At 42.7% G+C, this 17,473-nt stretch overlaps 1 long non-coding RNA gene across 5 annotated transcripts in view; it reads right to left on the bottom strand.

Annotated features, from left to right (window-relative positions):
- Positions 1–17,473, bottom strand: part of LOC140453720 (uncharacterized) — a 47,285-nt gene that overhangs the window by 9,057 nt on the left and 20,755 nt on the right. Inside the window, exon 2 of one of the 5 annotated variants that reach the window (XR_011952468.1) lies at positions 9,802–9,897. The exons of 3 other annotated variants lie outside the window; for them this stretch is intronic. This is a non-coding gene — a long non-coding RNA (uncharacterized lncRNA). Of the gene's footprint in view, positions 1–9,801; positions 10,525–17,473 lie in introns of those variants that run through there. One more of the 5 variants, XR_011952467.1, reaches the window with a different exon arrangement.

Below are 17,473 nucleotides of genomic sequence, written 5' to 3'. Positions count from 1 at the left end.
AATTAAATAATGCAATTCACCTGAATATTGTTGTAGCCTTTGATCATATTAATTTTCAATTTATTGTTCATTTTAGGATTTGTCAGGGATTTCTATTTTTTGTTTTCCATTCACCTATTCATATTGAATGTAAGATTGGTACGCTTTGGCAACATCAGAGTGTTCATTTGAAATTTGACTTTGCACGTCTCTCACTTATCTCACTTCTTCTATGGGGGCTGGGCATTGAGAACAGAGGATCAGTAAAGTAATTGAGAATGTTTGAGTCTTAAGGATGAAGAAGTCGATGTGATTGTACTGATTTTTTTTAGCTCATTCCCAAATTTGTTGTTAAACAATGCAATTCACCTGAATATTGTTGTGTCCTATGATCATATTAATTTTCTAATTATTGTTCATTCATGATTTGTCAGGAGTTTTTATTTTGCACATCTCTCACTTGTTTCACTTCTTGCATGGGGGCTGGGCATTGAGAACAGAGGATCAGTGGTCAGCACTTGTGACTTACAGTGTTATGCACTTGGGTTTGATTCCATCCTCGGCCACATGTTTGTGTGGAGTTTGCATGTACTGGTTTTCTCCCACAATCCAAAGATGCGCAGATGAGGTAAATTGGCCATGCTAAGCTGCACGGTCTGTTCAGGGATGTGTAGGTTATATACATTAGTCAGTGATAAATGTCCAGTAATCTGAAAGCAGAATGGTGCTGAGTGGATTACTCTTTAGAATGTCAGCGTAGACTTGTCGGGCCAAATGGCCTGTTTCCACACAGTAGGGATTCCATATAATTAGAATTGTGTTTCGCTAAACAAAACTGACAATTTTTTTAAAATGCTGCCTTTAAAACTTAAATTTAACAGGCAATTGTCAATCTTGTAAAATATCTCAATGTTACTGAAATCAATGTTCAAACAAAACACTGCACATAAAGTCACACAGATATCTTCATGACCATCTAATTACTGATCAGTGGAATAATCACAGTAAATATCTTACTGTTCCTGAGATCAATCACCACTATCACAGTAAGGAGCTGGTTATCATTCCCTCCAATAAATGCAATCGTTGTCCTCTGGTATTTCTGTTCAGTAGTTATAAAACATACATGCTATTCAAAGCATGGTTATTCTTTATTATGAATGGCCAAGGGTTCTAACGGCAAGAGATGTTGTTCGATCTGATTTGTTGCATGTTCTCAAACAGGTTTTCACTATAAATATTGCAAAAAAATGTGTTAATTTGGTCTCGTTCAACTGCTGATGCGAACATATTCAGTTCGTGTTCATTAAACATATTTGGAGAAAGTGAGGAAACCTGTAGCATTGGAAAAGGGCAGGCACATCCAAAGAGCAGGTGTATCAACCTGTCGGGCATTAGGCCATCATCAGAAAAGATTCCTGTCGAAGGGCTCATGCCCAAAACGTCGATTCTGCTTCTCCTTGAATGCAGCCTGACCTGCTGTGCTTTTCCAGCACCACACTCCTTTGACATTAGAAATGTTTGACTGAATATTCAGAGATAATACTAAAAGTTGCCTCTGTCAATTTAATTTACTGTGCTTTCTATTCACTGAAGTTTTCATTTTAATTGCTCCTCTTTTTCTTCTTAAATCTGATACGAATTTCAAAATACAGAACACATTAAAATTCACATGAATCATAAATTTGATTTCTCGACAAGAAAACCAGTGGAAGGCGATATAGAATTCTTGAACAGCCTACACATTTGAATGAAAAAGCAATTCCTTCCAAAAAATGTTTGGACGTCTGCATCTTTCTTTCAATTCAATAATCCTGCAAATAGTTTATAATTGTCAGTTGATCTCTCTGAATGAGTACCTAATCAATGTCAATGTAAACAACAGAAACATTAACAACAGATTGATAACTGGGTGTTAAAGGCCGTATTTGAAGCGAACAAATGTTTGGAATTTACTTGAATTCCACCAGGAAACATTCTTGAATCATAATACAAGAAATGAGATATGTGAGAGATGTGCAAACCTTATTTTCAAACGAATAAACTCCAATATTTTCAAAGCATTTCAACCTTACGGTCAAAGTGAACAGGTGAAAGGAAAAGTAAAAACAAGTTTCTGACAATTCATAAACTGAACAACAATTACAACTTCACTTTGATCAAAGGACAGTGTAATATTTAGCTGAATCACACCATCAGTTACAAAGTAGGCAAACAGCTGACTGACAAGTAATAGGTGGTAGCATTTGTTAGTTTACTGAAGAAGCTATCAACTTTATATCCAATTTATAGCACAAGATAATAATGTTTAATGTGTTTCAATTGTTTCGACTTGCCCCTTTGCAACAAAAAAAGATCAATCTAATTACTTAGACATCGTAATCTTGAATTCTGCAACATTTTCAAATATTCTCCAGGAACTTTTCAGCGACAGAAATAGATACAGGTATTCCCACTATCCGAAAGTAGAGCGTTATTATGAAACCTTTCCTAAGCTGAAAAGGCGTAAATCGAAGAAGCATTAATTTATATGGGAAACATCTCCTCTTTTTTAATAAAAGTGAAAATCCTCTTCATATTTCTTTCAGTTAGAGAAAACAGGGACAGATATAAGTCTTTTGTAAAAGCAAAGTGGCTAAAGCAAATTTTCCAACACATATTTCTTTGTAACCTGACTCAAATAAGTATCAGATTTTGTGATTATTGATATAATAGATAAAAGCAGATCTAATGTTGGATTGAAAAGCAGTTCAATCTGTGCTCAGGTACTCTCTAATCAACATTCAGAGCAACTCTTGATATATTTCTGGGGAAGGTGTGATTTGAAACCTTCCCTCGGGTCTAGTAATAGAGGGACTACCACAGCTCCACAAGCTGCTTTCATAATGTTCCTACTCAGGACGGGCAGGACTGCAATATTGTGTTTCATGTGGTTTCTCAAATGAAAACTGATCAGCTGTTTATTGTTGTAATTTGAATGGGAATTAATTTGGTAGTTTCTGTGTGTAATGGACTGGAACTTAAGCAATATTTTACAATAACAATAAAATAAATGAATGTTACTCTTAAATAAACAGGAATCTCATGACAATTCTTTGTAAGACAAATTGACAAAACTGCGTGATCATTGTACTTTGATTTAAAAATGCATCAGTCATTCAATGTGAATATTCAGCTGATGACAATTTCCTTTCCTTTCAACAATGTACAACTTCCACTATTTCAAAATGAACAGTCATTGAAAAAGGAAGGAACAAGCAGATGATAATTCTATTTTCTGTACATAAACGTGCGATGCATTTTAAGAAAGTTTTATATATGTAATAATGAAACTCTTATTGTGGTTCGAAATACAATAAATGTTAGCTTGAAGTGAAATATTATCAAATCAATTCAACTATGTTTTCTCAGTTAAAATACAGTTCAATATTCAAAGTAATCGAGTGATTGTACACTGCATTATCTTTACATTAATTTAGTGCTGAGGTGTAATTCCACATTTATACCCGTTATAGTAAAGCACGCTTGTGCCAGGAGTCAGAGGCGGTAGGGGAGGTTCTTAATGAGTACTTTGCTTCAGCATTCACGAGTGAGTGGGACGTTGTTCTTTGTGAGGACAGCGTGAAACCGGCTGATATGGTCGAACAGGTCGATGTTAACTCTGAGAATGTGCTGAAAATATTGAAAAGTCATGGGGATAGATAAGTCCCCTAGGCCAGAAAGGATAAATTATAGGTTGTTATGAGAAGGGAGGCAAGGGATTACTGTGTTTTGGCGATGATCTTTGCAAACGCACTGTCCACTGGAGTCATACCAGATGATTGGAGGGTGGCAAATTATTCTTATTCAAGAAAGGCAATTGAGATAATCCTGGGAATCATCGATGAGTCGGTCTTATAACAGTTGTGGGCAAATTATTGGAGAGCATTCTGAGAGACAGGAATGACGATGATTTGGAAAAGTATAGATTGATTAGAGATGGTCAGCATAGCTTTGTGAGTGGCAGGTTATGCCTCACAAGCCTCAATGAATTATTTGAGGATGTGACAAGCACATTGGTGAGGACAGAGTAGTGGATGTGGTTTATATGGATCTTAGCAAGGTATTTGATAAGGTTCCCCATGGTAGCTCATTTAGAAAGTAATGAGTCATGGGATACAGGAAAACCTGGCTGGTTAGATAATAAATTTGCTGGTCCATAGAAGACAGGGTGAGATTACATAGATAGTTTTCAGCTTGGAGCACGGTGACCAATGGTGTTCTGAAGGGATTGGTTCTGGGACTTCTGCTCTTTTTTGATTTTTACAAATGACTTGGATGATGAAGTGGAAGGGTGAGTAAGGAGGTTTGCCAATGACACGAGGGTTGGTGGAGTTGTGGACAGTGTGGAGGACTTTTGTAGGTTGCTGGAGGGCATTGACAGGATGCAGAGCTGGGCTGAGAAGTGACAGATGGAGTTCAACCTGGGAAAATATGAAGTTATTCATTTTTGAAATTCAAATTTGAATGCATATTTTGAGATTAAATGCAGGATTCTTGACAATGTGGAGGAACAGTGGGATCGTGGGGTTCACGTCCATAGATCCCTCATAACTGACATCTGGTGGCACAGTGGTTGGCACTGCTGCCTCACAGCGCCAGAGACCCGGGTTCATTTCCCGCCTCAGGCGACTGACTGTGTGGAGTTTGTACGTTCTCCCCGTGTCTGCGTGGGTTTCCTCCGGGTGCTCCGGGTTCCTCCCACAGTCCAAAAATGTGCACGTCAGGTGAATTGGCCATGCTAAATTGCCCATAGTGTTACGTAAGGGATAAATGTAGGGGTATGGGTGGGTTGCGCATTGGCGGGTCGGTGTGGACTTGTTGGGCCGAAGGGCCTGTTTCCACACTGTAAGTAATCTAATCTAATCTAAAAAAAGGTGATAGGGTTATTAAGACGGTGCATGGTGTGTTGACTTTCATTAGCAGGGAGATTGAGTTTAAGAGGCATGAGGTTATGCTGCACCTCTATGGATCCCTGGTGAGACTACACTTGGAATATTGTGTTCGATTCTGATCACCTCATTACACATTGGATGCGGCTGCTTTAGAGAAGGTGTAGATGAGATTTATCAAGATGTTGCCTGGACTGGAAGGCATGTCTTATGAAGAAAGGTTGAGGAAGCTGGGGCTTTGATCATTGCAGTGAAAGAGGATGAGAGTTTATTTGATAGCTTTGTGTAAGATGATGAGAGGCATAGATAGAGTGGATAATGAAAGATTTCTCCCCACAAAATGGCATAATTTTAAGGTAAATGGGGAGATGTCAGAGATAGTTTCTTTTTAGGTAATGATGGGTGCATGGAATGCACTGCCAGTGGTGATAGTAGATTCAGATCCATCAGGGACATCGAAGCGATTCTTGGATAGGCACATGAATGATCGTAAATGAAGGGCATGTTGGTTAGTTTGATCTTAGAGTAGGATAAAAGGTCGGAACAACATCGTGGCCAAAGGGTCTGTAATGTGCTGTACTGTTCTATATTCTATGGACGGAAATGAACATTTATATATTAGCAACACATAGATTTTCAAAATTGTATGAGCATACTTACGAATAATCATAAATCTCATCTTGTTATTTGACTGTGCTATCAGCAAAAATGAGCAGGAATTGTTGCAGGGAAAAGTAATTAGGTTTTTCTAAATTTATAAGGCTGGGATAACACAGATCATTCAAATGAGCAAAAGTCGTATTTTTAATCGTGCGTGTTGCATCAGAAATAATGGATTCTTTTGTAGGTGTGTGATTGGAAATATAATGGATTTTTCTGTTACTGTTTAGGTACTAGGGAAGATTGGATTAAATTCAAATCTAAACTTCAATGTGGTTGTTAGCAAGATAAACTAAAATATTTAATAATTATTGTCATGAAAATTCTTTAATAACTATTGTTAGAAGCCTGAAAAAAGGATATACTGTACCATTTTTAAAACAGTCAATAAATTAAATTGTGAACCTCAGTATACTTGTTACCCAGACCAATTATTATGCAATTATTGTGATGGTAATGACTTAATAACTAATGCTAAAACCTAAACAGATACATTGGTTCAATACTTTGTAAGCATGTTGCTCTGAAATTGATTGGATATTTATTAAGATCGGTAAATTGAGGGATCAAATATAATAGCTCGTTTGATAGAATTGAAGGGAAAAAAATGAGAGTGTTTATTGAACAGGATTGTTTTTGTTTACAAATGCAGTTGATGCAAGAATAATATATTTTCCTCCATTGGTTTTCTTGCAGAGACATGTTCTTTTAAAAAAAATTGTCATGATTGAATGTTGAGACACTTGTGTCAGAGTCGGCAAAATGGAGAGTGAGGGAGAAAGAAATTTTTAAAAAGGAGAAATGAAAGGAACTGGCGAGCAGAGGAGCTCCAACTGTAGTGTCTCACCCTGCTAACATCTTATTGGGCGAGCTGGAACGCAGGCTAGTCAAGCAACAAGCTGACACAGTCATACGCACAGAATAATAGCTCACAATGTCCTAGACACCATCGTCACCATCCCTGTATGCCCTGTCCCACCGGCAGGACATGGATGTAACTGAAATGCTGGAACATGCAGGGTAATGGACTAAGATCTGCAGAATGTGATCAATGTGATTTATTTGACACTCCTCCAGAATATTAAACTCCAGTCCAATTTGAAAAGTTACTAGCGTCATCAGACTTTAACTACAAATGTCAGAAAAAAAATTATCAGAATGTTACAGCACAGATCGAGGCTACATGGCCAATCCTGTATGTGTTGGCTGTAAACTCCCCAGGCTTTCCAGCTTTTTGTACTCACAATTGAGAGCATCAATTTCAGACTGGACTCTGCCCTCTATGCTTTTATAATCTGTTTTTAACATATTTCTCTGACAGCTGTACACCTTGTTTCCTTGTTTCTTTGCCAGCGCTATTTCTATCCCCCTTGGCCTTGCGGGACGATCATTTCTGCTATTTAATCTCTCCTGCCTTCCCCCGTGTGACAGACTGTCTTTTTGTCCTTGTCTCACCCCCACCTTGCTCACAACCTGTAACATTTCTGATGGTTCCCAGACCTCTGTAACTTTCACTGCGACCCCGGGTCAATGGCAAGAGTTTTGAGTTCTCTTCCTCCAGAGATAATCAGAAATCTTTCCGGTTGCAGTTTCCCCCAGATTTTATTTTGAAAAGCAGAGCACTTGTGTCAGAGTCAAATATTTGTGAGCCTTCATCCACAATTCCGAGTATTTGGATGTAATTTGTGACCCTCCCACAGATGTGTAACGTTACTGGATTGGCTATGCTAACATGGCCGCAGTGTGCAATTTATGTGGGTTGGGCTTGCCATTGTTAATGTGGGGTTATGGGGGTAGGGTGGGTGAGCAGATCATTGCAGACTCGATGGTCCGAATACACTCTGTCTGCACCTATGGGATTCTGTGATTCTAACTCGTTGTGAGTGTTGGCCCATTTTCCTAATGCCAGGTTCATTCAACTCAGATACATATGATTCTGTGGGTGCTCACTCACTCCTTCCCTTCAAATTTACATCAATTTCACACTGTATGTGAGGTTGGGAATGGATTTGTAAATATAAATACTCCAACTGAAACCCCTCACAGGTCAGGAACTGTTTCTGCTACTTTCATCATTCACAAGGAACAGGAAAATAAAGGTTAAGTCACAAATCTTACAGGAACATAGCGGTTATAATCACCAGGAAAGGCTGAACAGCTCCAAACGCTTTTCTCAAGAAAAGAGGAGGCTCAGCGACAGCCTGGTACAAGTAGAAAGTTTTGTGTCTGTGTTTTCAGAGACTTGAGGTTGCAATCATTGGATTGGAGCATGTTTCATTGCCCCAGATCTTTAAAGGTGAATTTTAATGTGCATCTTTCTTTCTGTCTGTCTGAGTTAACACTCAGATGGACAGGTCAATGTCTGAGTGTTTTCCCAAATCCCTGATTGAATCTGCCTCCCCCATAAACTCAGGTGCCTCGCCACTCACTAGGACATGGAGAAACTCTGCCCTGACAATGAGAACGATCTTTGCTGTCGCCTCTCCTCGTGCTTCTGCCTAATCCCCACTTCCCTTCATTAAATCCCAGCTGCCCCTCGTCCACCCACATGGACATGTTGAAGAGCATGACAGGAGAATGGATTGAAACCGAGAGTTCAATCGCCAGAATGAAAGAGGAAGAAGGAAATAAATGGTGATTGTGGATCCCAGGGGATACAGACTCCAGGATTAGTTGTTGTGGTTCTGTTCGCCGAGCTGGGAATTTGTCTTGCAAACGTTTCGTCCCCTGTCTAGGTGACATCCTCAGTGCTTGGGAGCCTCCTGTGAAGCGCTTCTGTGATCTTTCCTCCGGCATTTATAGTGGCCTGTCTCTGCCGCTTCCGGTTGTCAGTTCGAGCTGTCCGCTGCAGTGGCCGGTATATTGGGTCCAGGTCGATGTGTTTGTTGATAGAGGCATGGCACTCATCCACAGACTCTAGGAATTCCCTGGCTGTTCTCTGTTTGGCTTGTCCTATAATAATGGTGTTGTCCCAGTCGAATTCATGTTGCTTGCCATCTGCGTGTGTGGCTACTAAGGATAGCTGGTCGTGTCGTTTCGTGGCTAGTTGGTGTTCATGGATTCGGACCATTAGCTGTCTTCCTGTTCGTCCTATGTAGTGTTTTGTGCGGTCCTTGCATGGGATTTTGTGCACTACATTGGTTTTGCATGCAAGGACTGCACAAAACACTACATAGGACAAACAGAAAGACAGCTAACGATCCGTATCTATGAACACCAACTAGCCATGAAACGACACGACCAGCTATCCTTAGTAGCCACACACACAGGTGACAAGCAATATGAATTCGACTGGGACAACACTACCATTATAGGGCAAGCCAAACAGAGAACAGCCAGGGAATTCCTAGAGGCATGGCACTCATCCACAGACTCTATCAACAAACACATCGACCTGGACCCAATATACCGGCCACTGCAGCGGACAGCTCGAACTGACAACCGGAAGCGGCAGAGACAGGCCACTATAAATGCTGGAGGAAAGATCACAGAAGCGCTTCACAGGAGGCTCCCAAGCACTGAGGATGTCACCTAGACAGGGGACGAAACGTTTGCAAGACAAATTCCCAGCTCGGCGAACAGAACCACAACAACGAGCACCCGAGCTACAAATCTTCTCTCAAACGTCAACATCCAGGATTAGTCCTTGTGGGCATTCCTGCAGTAATACAAGACAGCATTCTATGATGAGAGTTAAACCCGGGTGGCAGGAGAGGGAGCCACTGAACATGAGCAGGTTTCGTTCAAACACAGGAGGTTTGTTCAGTCAGTAACAGTGTGTTAGACATGGAGATGAAGTGAACAGTGAGGGGAAATGTAACAATAAGCTGTCGATGGGTAACTTTCATTGGAACAGGAGGAGGCCATTCAGCCCATCAATTCTGCTCTGCCATTGATGATGATCATAGCTGATGTGTGACCTAACGTACAACTTTCAAAACGTTCTAATTTCATCAATAAACTCCACTGAAATACACAAGATGAGTATTGGAAAACTAAACATCTGCAAATGCTGGGAAATCAGAAATTGCTAGAAAAATTCAGTAGGTCTGGCAGCATCTGTGGAGAGGGAACCGTTCGTGTCCAGTGATCAGTCAGGTGACCAGCTGCAGCTGACCATTCTGTTGTTTCTGTAACACTGGAACAGGCTCTGGTGCGAGGGGAATGAGACTGTCAATAACAAACGAGAAAACAGGAGGATGTACTCAATTAGAATTAGGAATTCACTTACCCCTCCCAGTGGGACACCCACCGACACAGTCACACTGCAGAGAGGCCGTTCACTTGCCCCACGTATGGGAAGGGATTTACACGATCTTACAACCTGCTGAGGCACCAGAGATGACACAGTGGATTTAGACCCTTCACCTGCTCCATGTGTGAGAAAGGATTCAATCAAATCTCTCACCTGCGGATACATCAGTGCATTCCCATCTGGGAGAGGTCATTCACCTGCTCAGTGTGTGGGAAAGCATTCACTCAGTCCTCTGACCTGCTTAAACACCAGCGAGCTCACTCTGGGGAAAGGTCATTCACTTGTTCCCAGTGTGGGGGGAGTTTCACTCAAATGCAGCACCTGCAGAGTCCCCAGTGAGCCCACACAGGGGAGAGGACATTCAGATGGTCAATGTGGGAGAAGGGATTCAGTGATTCATCCCTCCTGCTGAGACCTCAAGGAGCCCACCAGAGGAGAGGCCATTCAGATGCTCAGTGTGGGAGAAGGGATTCAGTGATTCATCCCATCCCCTGAGACCCCAGCGTGTTCAAACTGGGTAGGAGCTGTTCACCCCTCTGTGTGACAATGGATTTGCTGCATCTTCAACACGATTGAGAGACCAGTGAGTGCTCACAGGGAAGTGGTCATCCCCCTGCTCCGTGTGGACTGCAGGACTCTGATTCTGATGTTACTGCCCATCAGAGTCAGGAGTGGACCTTGTACATGATGACACTGTTGGAGTATTGATGTTGTTGTCGTTAACCACATTAACTGAGCTGGATTTGACTGAACTTACATTGCCACTTTCTGAACCTCAGGATGTCTCTCTGGGCAGTAAGTCTCCACAAACAGCAATGTGACAAGGAGCAGGGATCATCTGTTTTGATTTCAATTGTGACTGTAGCACGGCTGCTTCACAGCATCAGGTACAAGGTTGGAGTCCAGCCTTTGTCAAAGCCTGTGTGGCGTTCCCACATTCTCCCCATTATAGTGTGGGTCCCCTCCAGGTGCTCTGGTTTCCTCCCCTAGTCCAACAATGTGCAGGTCAGGTGGATCAGTCATGCTAAATTGACCACACTATCCAGGATTATGCAGACTCGGTGGATCAGCCATGGGAAATGCAGTGTTACAGTGATGGAGTGCTCTGGGCGTGATGATCTTCGGATGGTCGGTGGGGTCTGATGGGCCAATGCTCTCCTCCCACACTGTAGGGATTTTATTCGATGATTTTATTCTAAGGTTACACAGCAGGGTGTCCTTGGAGAAGGAGCATGTCGTGTGGATCAATGCTCTCGATGCCTTTAGGTAGAGGTGGGCACCGCAGGGGATACAGTACTTTATCTCCATCACTGCCCCCTCCCCACAACTCTACTTTGAGTTAGTCCCTTCTCACTCTGTCACTTGTAATGGTTTGCTTGACCCGTAATAGGCTTTGTTTGGAAATATTCAATTGGTTACACAAATGGTTTACTGCTGGTGATTATATGTCTAGATTAGAGTGGTGCTGGAAAAGCACAGCAGGTCAGGCAGGATCCGAGGAGCTGGACAAATCAACGTTTTGGCGAGAGGCCTTTTCCAACACCACCCTAATCTAGGCTCTGGTTTCCACCATCTGTAGTCCTCACTTTTGCACTGCTGGAGATTATAGGTTAACCAAAAGCAAAATGGCATAATGATAATTTTGATGGTGGGAAGGTTGTTGTGCTCACATTTCGGAGTCAGAGAAATAGGGACAAAGTATGCTTCACACCTCACAGAATGACAACTGAAAAGCAGTTAAATCAAACCAAAGGTTCAGACAGGGAGGGAATATTTCCCTGGAGTTTAAGTCGCAGGAAAGTGATGGTGTCTGGGAATAGACAGGATTTTGTTTTACAGGAGGTTGAAAGCTTTAAAACTATTATATTCAGACAGTTTACGTTATTTTCTTTAATTTTATTTGCTGTGCAAAAAGCTTTTGCAACATTTTAAAGCCAAAATTTAGAAACCTTGTGTTAAAGATAAATGTTAAATAAAATCCATCAAACCATTCCTCACTGAAAACTGTTGTGGAAGTGCAATCGCCTGGATATTCCCTGCCTACTTCTTCCTTCACGGGCTCCATGACTATATACATACCTGGAAGATAGCAGCAGGAGGAGGCCATTCGGCCTTTCAATCCTGCTCCACCATTCAATGGGAAACAGCTGACCATCCAGCTCAGTCTCCTGTTCCTGTTGTGTTCCAATCCCCATTCATGACTTTACCTTGAAGAACTATATCTAAGTCCTCATTTAGCTTCACTGCCTTTTGTTCCAGAGGCGTTGTGGTGTCACTGTGTGGATGTAGGCAAGTGTAATGTGATGGTGCTGCCTTCTGGAGGACACGCTCAGCGTCCCTCATCATCCTGCAGTAACATCAACTAGGTTTCAGCAACGAGAGATAGAACCCATTTCCAGGTTATGGGCATTACTGGCTCAGCCAGCATTTATTCCCCATCTCTCGTTACCCTTGAGAAGATGGTAGTGAGCTGCTGTCTTGAACCATTCACAGTCCATTTGTCACAGATAGACTGACAATGATGGGAGAGAGAGTGTTGCAGGATTTTGGCCGAGTGATTCTCCATCTTTGGTTCATCAAATGCTGGTCAACTTAATCACAATCTGCACCTGATTTTGAGATTTCAGTCTGCAAATCTTCACTATCTAGCACAGTGTGAAATGCTTTCTGCTGGTTACTCCAAAGAACATGCTTCAAAACCCGCCCACATTCTGTACATGTACAATGGTGGGTTTCCCCACACACGTGTGGTCCCTGGCTGAAGGACTGTGGGAGTTGTAGTCCCCATGAAGCCTCTGGAGACCTGTCCCTGGAAAGTAAAAGAAAGTGTGGGCTGGATGGTGTTGTGTACAGGATATCCATTCAGACACACAGGACATGTGGGCTGTCACGGGGATTTACTGAGACATCTGCTTAGACACCTCGATTTCTGACAAAAGGAATATACATTCCGCCAATTGCGGGGTGGGGAGGTTATTAATGAGCAGCAGATTTTAAGCAGAGGTGGCTCAGTGGCTAGCACGGCTGCCTCACAGCGTCAGGGACCCGGGTTTGATTCCAGCGTTAGGCAACTGTGTGGAGTTTACACATTCTCCCCATGTCTGCATGGTTTTGTTCGGTGCTCCAGTTTCCTCCCACAGTCCAAAGATGTGTATGTTAGGTGGATTGGTCATGCCAAATTGCTCACAGGGTCCATGCGTGTGTTGGTTAGGCAATTAGCCACGGGAAAATTCCTATCCAGTTATTCCTATGCAGCAGGGTTTAGGAATATGAGCACACAGCAGTCAGTCTTCACAGTGGAGGATACGAAGAACATGCCAGTAATTGATAAGGAGACTGCGGAAGGTGAAGGTGAAGGTTACAGGGAATGGGTGGGTCTGAATGGGATGCTCATCATAGGGTTGGTGTGGAATCGATGGATGAATACCCTGTTTCTGCACTATAGGGATTCTATTCTATTCTCATGAGGAAGAATGTACCTATCTCAATGTGTTGTGAACTGGAAAGCTGAACCCAAAACTCACCACCTTCACCAAAGGAGATTTTCAGAAACAGCAGGATAGTCAGGTGGATTATCATTCCAAACTTAGGTAGTGAGGAAGCTTGTAGGAGATAATGATTTTGCAATTTTAAATGGAGGGGTGATAGTGATTTATGGTTTTAGACTGTGTAGTACATTCACACCGTCCAGAATACTCTGTTGTGAATATCTATACTGTACTTTGTTGCAAAGCCAAGGTCACTGACAATGAAACCAAAACACCCACGAAACATCGCCTCCCCTTGTAACCTGATAAAAAGACGTGTCATTAATCTGGTAGAATTTAGAACACAGATGGAAAGCGGGAAGATTAAATCCAATCCTAAGATACTGTGCTTAAACAAAGGAGACTGCAATAGGAGGAGGCAGGAGTTGGCTAATGTAGACTGGAAGCAAAGACTTTACTGTCGGACAGTTGATGGACAGTGGAGGAATATCAAAGTAATTTTTCAAATTTCTCAGCAAAAGTATATAACAGTGAAAAGGAAGGACTGTAGGAAAAGGAGTAATCTGCCATGTCTAAGGCAATAAGGGAGTCTATGAAATTGAAGTAGAAGGCATACAAATTGACAAAGACCAAGGATAAATTCGGAGATTGGAAAAACTTCCAAGCTCAACAGAAAGCATGATGGAATTGGGGATAAAAAGTGATGAGTAGCTATCACCAGGGACAGAATAGCACTTTAACCTGCTGGAGGGAAACCTATTGAATGGGAGACATATGGCCTCTGTAATTGTTGAAGCACTTAACTGTTACCATAGAGATAATCCTGATCAAGTTAAAAATCACAGCACACCCCAAAAGCCTGTACTTCCAAATAAACCTGTTGGACTATAACCTGGTGATGTGCGGTTTTTAACTCTGTCCAACCCACCCCAACCCCAGATCCTCCACATCAGAATCCTGATAGACAGCCCCACTGAAACTGAAGTGCCTGTCAGGTACTTGAGGGAGCCACAGGGGTGTGGGGGAGGGGTGTGTGGTTTAACCACAAAGTGCTAAACTGAACTAGACTTTTGAACTGCCGTTGCCATGGACATAATATTGAGAGACAGTCTGTATTCAAAGTCACAAACCACAAAAGGTATAAGAAGGGAAGCCATACATCGGACAGGCGGGGAGTTATCTGATGCTGCCTGAAGGCGTTTTGCATGCACACTATCCAGGGAGTTGCCGTGTCTCATCAATAAAGACTCAGAAGACCTCTCAGAGTTCTGTGCCCAGTTATTCCTATCCAGCAGGGTTTAGGAATAGGAATACACAGCAGTCAGTCTTCACAGTGGAGGATACGAAGAACATGCCAGTAATTGATAAGGAGACTGAGGAAGGTGAAGACCAAGAAACAACCATTATCACGAAAGAGTTAGAGCTGGGCAAGCTAATGGAGCTCAAGATAAACAAGTCTCCTTGCCCTGATAGAATACATCCCATGATGCCAACAGAGTTAGGGGGAGAAATAGCACATGCACTTAGAGTTATAACGTCCTGCAGCAGAGACAGGCCCTTTGGCCCATACTGGCTCATGCCAATCAGAATGTCCATCCACACTAACCCCATTTCCCTACACTTGGCCCATCTGCTTCTGAAACTTTCCTATCCATGTATTTGTCCAAATGTCTTTTACTTGTTGTTAATATACCCACCTCAACCACTTCCACTGGCAGCTCATTCCATATACATACCACCTTTGTGTAGAACAGTTGCCCCTCAGGTTCCCATGTATTCTTTCTCCTCTAACTTTAACCTGATGCCCTCCAATCCTTGAGTCCCTGGGAAAAAGACCGAGTGCATTCACCTTACCCATGCCTCTCATGGTCTTGTACACTACTATAAAATATTCCCCCGTAGTTTCCTCTGCTCTAAACAAAAATGTCCTCACTTGTCCAACCTCTCCCTGTAACTCAGACCCCTGAGCCCTGGCATCATCCTTGTAAATTTCTTCTTCACCTTTTCAGTTGAATAACAAACCTACACTGCACTTATCAAATTTCCTGTGTTTCCCCACGGCACTGGAACCGATGTGACAACGCCAATGGATTACAATCAATGATCGATAACTCACTCCATTACAACAATCCCATTTTCATATATTTTTCCATGATGCAGGAATCCTTTTGTCTTTCTGGTTTCATGGTTAATTGTCCTCATACAAAACCAATCTGTGTCTTACCTTTTCCAGGGAAATGTGCCATGATTTTTTAGACTTTCAAAAACCAAGTCCCCATGCTAACATGGACTTCGCTGTCTCAGTACTTTTTTTTCCAGTCACACGGACATTTGAAATATTCGTCCATGGACAGAATGCAAACCTTTCCTTCCAGATGAAAAGGTCAATGATATTCAGATCGGCACGGATCCAGTAACATGAAGTTCAATTTGAATTTCTCAAATGCAAATCCCGCCTTTCAATACTCTATAACAGAGAAAACAAAGCGCTGGAGATCCTCAGCAGGTCTGGCAGCATCTGAAATGGTGACAGATGCAGGAAACATTGCAGCCTTGAAGAAGTGTTGAGATGATCACACCAGGCATGTGTGCTTGATGACCATTATGGATAAGATGGGGGCAGGGATCCCTTTCTGGAAGGGCCTTGGTGAGACCACACCTGGTGTACTGTATACACCTTTGTTCCCCTTTTCCAAAGAAGGCTCTCCTGGTTATTGAGAGAGTGTAAATGAGGATCACCAGATGAGTCCTGGGATGTGAAGATAATTAAGGACTGCAGATGCTGGAAGTCAGAGTCTGTACAATGTGGACCTGGGGAGGTGCAGCAGGTCAGGCAGCATCAGAGGAGCAGAAAGGTTGATGTTTTGGGTCAGGACCCTTTGTCAATCTTGATAAATAGCCCTGATCCGAAACGTCAAGTTTCCATCCCCATCGTATTCATGCTGGTCATTAAGCACCTATTTATTCTAGTCCCACGTTCTGGCACTCAGCGTGTAATCGATATTGTAGTGCTTGGTGGGACCATCTGAACACTTCTTTAAGGCTGCAATGTTTCCTGCATCTGTCATCATTTCAGATGCTGACAGACTTGCTGAGGATCTCCAGCACTTTTTGTTTTTATTGCAGATTTCCACCATTTTGCTGAAGCACAGAGTCATAGACATGTACACAGCTCCATATTTTGTTGAGTCACATTCCTGGGATGTCAGGACTGATGGCTAAGAGAGACTCAATCTTCGTTTAATCCTCCTTTCCTTTGGCTTTCTGAGCCGCTAACGACATCACTAATATTCTACCTCCCATTCCCTGTCCTGAATCTGACCCATCTAAGCCTACACTTTAGTTCACACCCCCCTGCTAGACTAGTTACAAACTCACCAATAGAACGGGCAAAAGCCCCCACCGGATTTGTCTCAGCTCTGCCCAGGGGTAACCGGTCAGGCTGATACAGGTCCCACCCAGAAACAGTCCCAGTGCCTGAAGAATCAAAACCCTTCTGTGGTACAGCATTTCCCCAGCCACACATCAAGCTGATCTACCTTCTCATTCCTGCTCTCATTAGCACATGGCACTGGGAGTAAGTCTGACATTATTACATTTCAGGAGCTACATTGTAATGTATCTCTGCTCTCCCTATATCCAGCTTTCAGGCCCTCATCCCTCTGTTTAGCGATATTGTTGGTATCTGTGTGTTCCACGACCACGGGCTGTTTACCCTCCAGCTCCAGAACGTCCTGCAGCCACTCCATGATATCATGGACCTTGGCACAAGGGAGATTGCATACCATCCTGGATTCATGTCTGTGGGCACAGAAGTGCCTGGCTGTACCCCTGATTATTGAATCCCCTGTCACTATAGCCCTGCCACTCTTAGTCCTCTTGTTCTGATCAGCAGAGCTCTCTGTGGTGTCATGAACCTGGCTGTTGCTGATTTTCCGAGAAGCTACCCCACCCATTCACGCCCTTACAGAATCCCAAGCGGTATACAGTATCTGTATGAGAAGGGGATAACAACAGGGGACTCCTGTACCCGCTTCCTGAGCCTTTTACTAGATCTGATGTTCACCCATTCCCTTTCTGCCTGTGTAACTCTCATCTGCAGGGTGACTAAGTCACTAAACGTGCTGTCCATAACATTCTCAGTAATGCAGATGCTCCAC

The sequence above is a fragment of the Chiloscyllium punctatum genome, chromosome 27, assembly GCF_047496795.1.
Source record: "Chiloscyllium punctatum isolate Juve2018m chromosome 27, sChiPun1.3, whole genome shotgun sequence".
NCBI lineage: Eukaryota > Metazoa > Chordata > Chondrichthyes > Orectolobiformes > Hemiscylliidae > Chiloscyllium > Chiloscyllium punctatum.
The sequence above is the reverse complement of the archived record's forward strand: the minus strand, read 5'-3'. Positions and strand labels throughout refer to the sequence as shown.